Source organism: Poecilia mexicana, unplaced genomic scaffold (assembly GCF_051168715.1).
Source record: "Poecilia mexicana isolate PSO_F unplaced genomic scaffold, ASM5116871v1 scaffold_3, whole genome shotgun sequence".
Lineage (NCBI taxonomy): Eukaryota > Metazoa > Chordata > Actinopteri > Cyprinodontiformes > Poeciliidae > Poecilia > Poecilia mexicana.
This window is the reverse complement of record NW_028263372.1, coordinates 12,468,030-12,478,375: the sequence shown is the minus strand read 5'-3', so window position 1 is coordinate 12,478,375 and position 10,346 is coordinate 12,468,030. Positions and strand designations below refer to the sequence as shown.

At 37.4% G+C, this 10,346-nt stretch overlaps 1 long non-coding RNA gene across 1 annotated transcript; it reads right to left on the bottom strand.

Moving 5' to 3' along the window:
* Positions 1–3,065: 3,065 nt before the first annotated feature.
* On the bottom strand, positions 3,066–5,834 carry LOC106930368 (uncharacterized). Its single transcript, XR_001420841.2, has 2 exons — positions 5,683–5,834; positions 3,066–3,796 (listed from the first exon to the last, which is right to left on the bottom strand). It is a non-coding gene; the product is annotated as an uncharacterized LOC106930368 (long non-coding RNA).
* Positions 5,835–10,346: the final 4,512 nt, after the last annotated feature.

The following is a 10,346-nucleotide window of genomic DNA, read 5'->3' as shown; positions in this document are numbered from 1 at the left end:
TCAAACCTGGTCATTTGCTCTGCTCTGTGGAAAGCTAAAAGAGACGTGAACAAAAAATAATATGGTAATTTGTTAGTACGGAACAATACAAGTTTTTTTAATGTAGTTTTTAGCTGTAAGAGCTGAATCTAGAGTTTGCACATATAAAGGAAGAACTTGTCAAAATGTTGGCAAAACGTAAAGCAGAAAGTTAGAATTGCTTGAACTGACGCATGCTAACTCTTAATCTTGTTTTCCTTATGTTACTCTGAATGCACTGAAATATTTACAAATATTCACATTAGCAAAGGTGCAACAATAAAAAAATAATCTGTGAGTTTCCTTCACTAGTTCTTTGCCATTCAGTAAAAACGTGTTTCAATAAATAAGATAGCTAACACATATAGAGCACTGTGTTAGGCCATCTTGACTGGTAGTGTACTTTTTGTTTTTGTTTCAGGGATTCGGTGCCTCGCAGGTTTTAGAGTTTTAGACTAACCTGCATGATCGCCACTTCTACCCCTTTATGAGCAGGAAACCTGGATACTTAATAAAGCGTATGCTTTTGGGGGTTTCTCTCCATTTCACTTCACAGAAATGCCTGGCTTTCTGTCTTGTGGCCTGTCTAATTCGTTTAAGAATTACGTGTGTTCTTCAGCTGCTTCCTAATAAAACAAGTGTGCACAGCTGCTTCTGGCTCACATGTATCTGGTGATTTGCTTTAAGGGCCTCTTCATGGTATCTGTAATAGAAGACAAATACCCTCTGGGTCAACAAAACCAAGGTCTGGTTTTCCATCCCTCAGAGGAAAAAAATAAACATGGGTTGCTCTAGGTAATCATGGCAAAACCACGAAAGAATTTCAAATTATCCTGAATTTATTTTCCATTAGGTCTGCGTTGAAATCAAAAAGGCCAATTTCGCTTGGACAGAAAAAGATATTATAAAAATATTTTCAGGGAAGCTCGTCATATCTGAAATGAAATAACTTCCCTGTTCACCCCCTACCTCCAAGTGTGTGTACATTTACACTGCAACAACAAAAACCTGAAGACATTTAGCTATGCTGCAAGCAGAGACGCAAACTAACGGCTTCTCTTTAGACACACTAAGATTTTTGGAACGGTCAGCTTGGGTCCACTTCTTCCAAACCAACCGAGAATGTGTTTATTTTTCCCATGCAGATTTGAGGGCAACAACATTTCCCCCTTGTGCAAAGGTGAAAAGGGCAACAAACTACTGGCTTAAGGGACAAAAAGGTAGCTAAATATCATTAACAAGCCATCATTTACAAGATCACAAACAAACCCAGAAGAAAATATGCGCTAAGTAGTTTCAAGGCTTTTTTTCTTCCCCAACTGAAATGCCTCTCATGAGGTTTCAGGCAGCCTGCCAGCCAAATCTAATATGGATTTATATACAAAGAAAGTGCTCAGTTTAACATAATGAATATTTAATCATGCATGGACCCGGTAAAGCAATTTTGCTGAAATAATTGAAAGCAGACCATGACTCTAGGCTGGGGGAACAGCAACAGCTAAACTGTTGACCCAAAGGAGCCCAAAAATCTCATGCTGGATTACTGCTGGCACACACTCTGATAAATGAGGTTAGGAATCTGGGCTGGAATCAGTGGGTGTTAAATCTGGTGATTCTATCAGGGCACACACACACACACACACACACACAGAAACGTCTGCCGAGACAAGGCATATGCTCATGTTAGACAACTCTATCCTTCAACAGTATTTTGACTATTATCCTGTAAATAAGCACCAAGTCAAGTCGAAATCATTAGAGCAACACAGCATCTGTGGCAAAGTATATAAGCTGTCAATTTAAATTTAGCATGTACAAAAATATTTGATCCAACACAAGATTTTAATTAAATGACCAAATAAAATCTACCAGTTCTCCAGAAACTCATCTTTAGAACTGAAAAACTGATTCATCTAGTTTTGAACAAGTAGTGTGTGAAATTGACCCTTTTCCTTATTATTATTATTATTATAGCACAGAATATACAAAGAAAAATGTTTGACGACATTGCGAAGCAGCAATTTACAGCAAAATACAAGAAAAGCTGCACTTCAATACGAGAAGACGGCTCCACCTCTTATTTATAGGAGGAAGAGAGGCCATAAGCGCATTTGAGGAAAAGTGTTCACTTATGCAAAATAAAACAGGTTATCTGGTCTATTTGGTGATTCCCCAGCACCCTTAATAAATCAGCTTAGGGTGCAGCCTAACGGCTTCATTCACCCTACAAATCTCTGCACTTCAATAACATGCACCAGCGAGCACAGATTAATTTAATAACTCCTTAATATTCTCCATGAAAAAGAACAGGAGACCAGCGACTCAGGAGCATACGGGGAGGGAGGTGAGGGCGGCTATCTGTGGAGTAGGATATTGCTGCAGCAACAGATTGAATATTACGTAATGATGTCATTTATATTCGATTGGAAGTGTTTAGCTCCCCAGACTGGGGACTCAAACAGATCTAGAGACTTGTCTATGATGGAGACCAGTAATGAAAGATTTGGTGGCTATAGTAGTTGTGAAAAAAGGCACAAAGGTGAACAGATTGTGTTAAAGTGTAAACGCTGTCAGTAAACACGTAAATGAAATGTGTTTCATTTGTATATACGAAGAAACTTATTCTATCAACTCATTATAAGACATTCAAAGATGATTTCTTCTTTTTTCATGATTTCTTCTAATTTTTTGTGTTTAAAAAAGAAGAAGAGTGAACTTTACACAATAAAAGACTAAGTGTGACAAAGTAATATTGACATTACTTTCTACAAGCATGTGAATGTCTGAATGTAGCGCTTTGGTGTCCTCTGAACTTGATAAACCGCCAAACAAGTACAGGCAATTTACCATAAAACTGAATTAAGCTTTCTTAAATAGAAAATAAAAAATATAAAGATGCATTAATTGCATTTATATTTCTGAATCCCATTTGGATGAAAAGAAATTTCAAAATGCTTAATGTTTAAAAGTTGAAAAAAGAAATTCTAGTTTAAAGGCAAACAAAGAAATTATTAAATGTACATTTTTTACTGCAAAGCACAAATTCATTTTAATTCAAAAATACTTTATTAATCCCAAAGGGGAATTAAATGTTGTAACTCAGTAATTTAAATTCTTCAGAGATAACAGCTGTCAACAATATTGACACAAAATGCAACTTTTCAGGTAAGCAACAAGTAAAATCACATTTCCACACCAGGTGCACCATCAGGTGCTGGTGCAGACTGATGTCTGAAGAGGACAAAACCAAGAGTCATACTAAAAAGACTCGCTAACAAATAAGTGCAAAGTTCAGCTTTAAAACACATACAGGAAGGTCAAGTTAATATACTGAAGATTGGTAAAAACTTCTCAACTCATAAAATTACATTTTCAGTCACAGATATTGAAACTTTATTTCCAGATAAACTACTTTTTTTTTTTTTTGCGAATGCCCCTTGGTTTCCTCAGCTATTAGCAACATTGGTTCAGTATTTCCACTTTATTTTTGCTCTTCTAAACATTACTACAAACATACTAGCTCAAAGATGATTAACAATATTTTAATGCTGAGGCTTAATGCACAACAATCAATGTCTATTATTATTTTCCATCAGAAATAATAGATATCCTGCAATAAGCAAAACTAGACAAAACGTCCACACTGGAAACAAGTACAGTGAGCTCCAAGTGGCACACAGGGGCAGGAGCAGAGCTCGCAGTCGGTATAATGAGAAGGTTTAATATATATATATTTGCATTTGACAGTAGCCTGAAGCAAAGGTCTTCCATCTGTTTCCTATGGGAGAAGGAACAGGAGGTAAGGTGAACACAAACAATCAGTGGAGTAGAGTGACACCTTGTGGCAGAAGTTTACACAAACTTTTAATAAAGGTTGTCATACTGGCTCTGTAAATGTGGAGCTTCTCATTTAAATTATTTCAGTATAAGTGATAATAAAGATGTGCACAAGAATGCCTTAAGGTTTACCTTTTGTCATTTTAGACCATTTTTATGATATATTTTAGTTGATGCACACAAGAAATGCTTTAAAATATAAGCAAATATTACATAAAAATACATTTGTCAATTTACTGAATGTAAATTTACTTGTGCCTTTCAATCAGAAAATGTGAGATACGGTCAAAATTTAGACCTAAACACCAGATGGCTTATACACAACCTTTACAGTGGGATAATATTTTGATTACCGAAAAGTTTTTAATTCACAAAAAAGAAAAAAAAAAAAAAAGCTGGTTAAACATTTAAATTAACTGAGGGGGGAACAATCTTTGCCTCGTCCCTTATTCGTTCTCAAAGGAACATGGGAATCGGCTGACAGTGACTAAAGATTTGTTTGCATATCAAGTGACTGTCGTTTGTGCAGGTAGATTAAACACTAAGGTCAATGTTGAACCTGTAAAAGCACTCGACAAAGAATGGCATTACAGTTGTTATTAATGTGTTTGTTTTAACTTGGTACACACACTCTGCTTTGTGTGTGTATTAGAGGTGGTGTGAGAGGCTTTTAGCAAGATCAACAGGCAAAGTGGGTAAACAGGCTTACCAGTGGCCATCACCTGTGGAGGATGTTATAGCTTTACCCAGCACACAGACCCTGCCTTTAGCTTTTAAACTGTGAAAACAAGACATTGTGGGACTTTCACAGGCCTCATAAAGCCTTATCTCACCACTGTGCCCAGCATGCTGTGCATTCTCAGCATGAGCCCAAATGGATGTATTCTGTTTTCCCATAGTGATATAAAACCATTTGAACACACAAATCAACCATAGTAACTTTCTCAATGATTACTGAAATGCAGCTGGATGCCAGTAACCATCGCTGCAAATCCACACATTCATCATAATAAAACAATCTGTACTGATGGTTAAGTTGCAAAAGACAACTTAACGGTGTCAGTTCACCAACACTGAACTGAGTTTGATGACTCTTCTGACAAATGTGTAAAACTTTGATTTAAGGGACCATCAAGTCCTATGAAGAAAAAAAATACAACATAAATAATAGTGGCATTTAAATAACCACTATTATCGCTACGATAATGTGCTAAAGCAACACTTGATGGGTTTGTATTTCCAAACTTCAGGACTCTCTGGAGCAATGGCCCTGTGCCCTGACATTTAGAGGGCCCAGACTAATATTCTTTTTTTTTTAATAAATGAATGTCCAGATAATGCCTTAATTTGATCAATTACCAAATGGTTTGAGACCATGTGAGGAGACCTGCTGTAAATCATTCCTGGAACCGTCAGTCATGATTGGTCTATTCTAGTTGGGCCATGTTTCACATTTATCACTTATCCTGTGTGTTGGTGGGAATCAGTGATTGCTGTTATAATGGCAGACAACAGAAAGAATGAGATTAGAGATTTAAACCATATTGCAGAAACAGTTTAGAGTCTCACATTTGGAGAGACCAAGACCTTACACCAATATACTTGCCATTACATCAACCTTTCCAGAACCTGAGCTTCTGCCTGAAGCCAGAGACAGAAAGAAGAGGTCACAGAGACACAATGACCTTTAGATGCATGTTTTAGATGCATCTAAAACCCATTAGATTTGTCCTAATCTACAACACACTGAAGGTTTAATTTCAGTTTCCATTCAAACATAAAAATGGAGAGCAAAATTTGAACTGTGAAATCTGGCTTGTGCATTACCTCTTGGTACGAAGATGATGGATCCGTCGGTCCATTGCCATTTGTGGCACAGTGTTTAGACACACGATTCACATACCCTGCAATTACATACAGTCATGTCAAGTGAACAATGCAGATAAAAGGTGTACAGATGTCAAATTCATCTCTTACTATAACGCCTAGACTTCTGGAGTGAGATTCAAGCTTTGTCTCAAACTCACAGAAAATCTATGAATAAGCCTAACAGGGACTGGACCTGCAAATTAACTCCTGTTTATGTACTGGACAATAGTTATTTTGTAACACTGAATGCGTTTTCCTAATAACAAACTCAAATCAATATCCTGTAATTTTTAGATACACCTCTTGTCAACGCGCCTTAATCAAATGAATGCCTCATCAGCACTGAATTACATGCTGATGAGGGGATTCAGCCTTTTGATTCAGGTGTGTTGGAGAAGATTTCCATTTAAAAGTCGAAGGATACCAGCGCTTAAATCTGGACTTGGACACTCCAGTTTTACTCTGAGCCAATCTTACTGTCCACAGTTATCTTTAAAAGCAGAGCCCACCGTCCTGCATGTTTTAGGAGTTACCCTGCTGCTGCACACCTGGCTCAAATGAATGGGTGATTAACAGGCTTCTGCAGTAATTGGAGGCATGCTTAGTGAGGCAACGCAATCATTTACATCGGTTGAGCTGATATAGAGAAATATCTATAACATGCAGGTCCCCCAACACTGAGGACTAAAACTTGGTTAGTTTGAGTCAGAGTTCCAGGCTAGGGGGCCCACTGAATCCCCGACATTATTCTTAAAGGTTTAGGTGTTAAGGGGGAAATTAATCTTACAGAGCTAAAATGGATTTCACGCAGTCAAAAAGTCTTTTTTTTTTTTTTTTGGAGCTCCGACATGTTTATGCTTTTGTGCAACTTTGTTCGTGGTGCACATGTCTTTGGATAACATAAAAATGCTATCTATAAAAATCTGTTTAACGAACAGCGACTTCAGCTGCGCAAATGTAGATTTTTTTTGACTCCGCCCCAGTTTCAATGACGCTCTATTTAAAATTTCATCAGTCCTTCCTTGGATATTATTAATAAAGTTAATAATGTCCTGCTGAAACTGCGAAAAACAATGGACATATTTCAAGAACAAACTTAGTCATACATAAAACGAAATATACTCATTATGGATACTGGCTAATTATAATAGATAAACATTAATCTTTGACAACTTTATTTACTTGAAGAGAAAAATAAACCTTGCTTTATAAAGCTTCCCATATTACTTACCTTAAAAAGTCGTCCGGAGTGACTTTAAATTTAAAGTGGAGTAACAAATTCTCCATGTTTGCCATCGAGGTTGACGCAGGTGAGGACGAAATGTTAATTAGGGAACTCGGCGTTATGGCAAGATGTTTTAGGATTTAATTTAGTTATCTAACAAAAAATTTTCCACATAAATATATAATTATCATATATAGCCTTGTTAACTTAAAGTAAAAATTTAAGTTAACAAGGCTATTGTAGTAGAACATTCTACTGTAAGGTAAGGATAAAGCTTCAAACCCTATGGCTCTAAGGAGTTTATTTAATCAATCATTTAATCAACAACCAATTCCTATTTAAGATAGTAAATATAAAATGAACCTATCAACTAATGTATTGTCACTAGTAGAGATTTTATTGTATGGTATCATCCACAGCTAGAGAATCGAGTGTTAATGAACTTAAATGTTCTGGGATTCCAACAGCGTTGGGTTTGGTTTGTAGAAAGCATCTTGTGTGTCGCTGAGACGCTGAATCAGTGTACATCACCATGCTCAAACAGGGCCAAGTGTCTAATCTGCAGGCTTATTTTATTTTCATGAATACACCAAGTCTGTGTTGACCATAGTTCATCACATTCAAAGAGTGAAAACAGAAAATTTGACTAATTTTAACAGATGTTCACCACGGATTGGCGTAACTGCTGTTTGTTTTGGTCATGGTTACCTGATAAAGCCGAGATGAAATGTGTTTTTGCCCTTTTGATGATTAAATAGTGATTTGGACAGATAAATTACCAAGTACACTTGGACTGTACCAACTGTACAGTCATCTTTCTGCTTGTTTTGACAAAGCAAAAGTAACACTGACTTTGAATTATGATCATTTATGTAAAATTTCCAAAGGAATATTGGAATGTAGTTCCATTCCTAAAACCTGGAACACCTTCCTTCAGGTGAGTGACGTTGGCTGACATCCTGCTAAACAAAGACAAAGCAGTTCTCACAAGTTATACAACTAAATATTAGTTCAGTGATTCACAGAACAGCTAAGCAAATGTTTGGGTTGAAAGTCAGTGGCTATGGAAACATAAGCTGGTCTAACAGCTTTACTCACTGGCAACGAATTTTTAAAAAGTACTTTGGACATAAGCGGGTAATTTTAACATGAAATTACTTAAAATGTTTGCCAGCGTGGTGCTGAAGGTACTAGGATGGGTTTTTACCTCCATTTACTTTCTCCGTCATGCCATGTCTGACTGGATCTGGTAGCTTTTCTCATGCGGCATATTTTTTTGAGAGCACTTCAAGGCTTTATAAAAGTTGTGAAAGTCTCCTGGAGCCAGTTTGAAGGAAATGTATATTCCAGGAATATTTCAAGCAGTTCTAAAAATGCTAGAGTCAAGATGTAAACATGCTAAACAAATTTATACATTTATTAATGCAGGTAGACTTATAATTTTGACACATTCCTTATTGGAGGAAATCCAAATTTGTGCACCCATTCTTTTAGCAATCCCTGAAAAAGGAATAATAGTGTTAAAAAAATGTATATGAAAACGTCTGTTGTCATTTCATGCCCATGAGGACAGTGTGTAAACTTCTGACCAGAAACGTAAGCTCTACAGTGGAAATAAAAGTACCCGAGCTGCAGACATGAAATCCGGTGCCTTCTTCTCACAGCTGTGCCCAAGATAGGTGACCATTGTGTTACAACCTACCAAAGCAAACACAATGAGTCCACAATGTGTAAGAGGAGCTGTGTTTACAAAGCCATTAGCAAGTGTTTGAGCCAGAAAAGCCATTTAGTGTTGCGTGCTGTCGTGAAGTATTTACCCTGACAATGCTTAAAGACTGACTAGTTACACAGGCAGGGGAGGAAACGTCAATATTTTGAGAAGGCTGAGGCTTGCCGATAGCCGCTTCCCCACATTCAGGCCAATTCCAACCGCTCTGCAAAGTGGACGGCCCACAAAACAGAACCCAAATCACCGCTGCGGCAAGTGAGGACAGAGCAGTTTGGGAAAATATGCTTTAGTTTCAATGCTTTCATTGTCTCAGGTTTCACATTTTGTACACCGGTGAACTATGTCGCGTCTCATACGAGTAACGGCAAGATTCAATGGCAGTGAAAAAAAAAAAAGAACCCAACATTTGTAATAGAAAAATGATAGTGAGTCCATACAAAATGAAACTAAATGATTGGGGGAAAAAAAAACTAAACAAAAAAAACAGTTCTACAAATTCCAGCGGTAGAAATGCCTTCTGTTGTCAATTTGCAAAGTGCACATTAGAGCTCATACTTTTCAGCTTCATTTGCTGTGAAGTGAAATGGCTGCGATTTCAGACTTCGGGACACGTAGATGACAACTCATTTTCCAAGCAGAAGGGTAGCACGCCAACTCAGTGACCTCATCAGCCAAGTTGTCCAGGCATTCACTGTGAAATGATATCAGACACGGCAGGAGGAAGAAACGCCTGCAAATTAATAGACGGGCAGGAAATGCACTATTGCCTCAGCTCAGGCCTACAGTAAGGCGAGGCTAAATGTTTCACAGGTTAGAAGAATTACAGTGAAGAAAAAGAAGCAGATAGTCATGTACAAAAGAAGAGCTTTTGGGGGCGGTGGGGTTTTGCAGGTATGTAGCGCCATCTGCTGTTCAGGGGCTTACAGACAACTAAATCCACCAGTTCCTGCAATCCGACACAGAGCAGAAGCGGAGCAAGTCGACATTATTCTAAGCAGCAGTAAGGCCGTGTTTACACCTCCACCTCATCATGTGATTCTGTCTGACCTTTCTTCCCTGCTGACGGACAAAAGCACGCATAAGCTGCATAAACAAGTGTGCACTTGTCAGCAAAGCAAACTGTGCACTGAACCTGAAAGGGGCCCTCGGCTCAAAAGCTTAGAAGGAAATGAGTTTGACCTCTACTTTGTCTGCTTCTACTGGTGAATGAACCAGTTAATCCTTTTCAGGATGATGATGTTAAAACTTCTTATTTTCTTTTATCACTTTTTCTTGGGTATGTTTTACTGATACACAGCTCTTAAAAAAAAGAGAGAGAGAGAGAGAGAGAGAGACTACTTAAAATGATCAGTTTCTTTAATTTTACTTTTTATATGTTTGAGTAGAGCAGACTTTGTTCTGTTATTCCATTAACTACTGACATGTTTGAAATCCCAAGCAAGACTTTTGTATTTACTTATGGAAAACTGAGAAATGGTCAAAATAGCGAAAAAGATGCAGTGCTTTCAGACCTCAAATAATGAAAAAAAAAAAAAGACTAGCCTCTACACTTATTCTATTCCCTGGTAAATTTATTTATATATATATATATATATTTATTTTTTTTTAGTTGCATAAGATTGAACATTTTGAGGAAAAGCTGCCCTGTAAACTTGAACCTCAGCATGC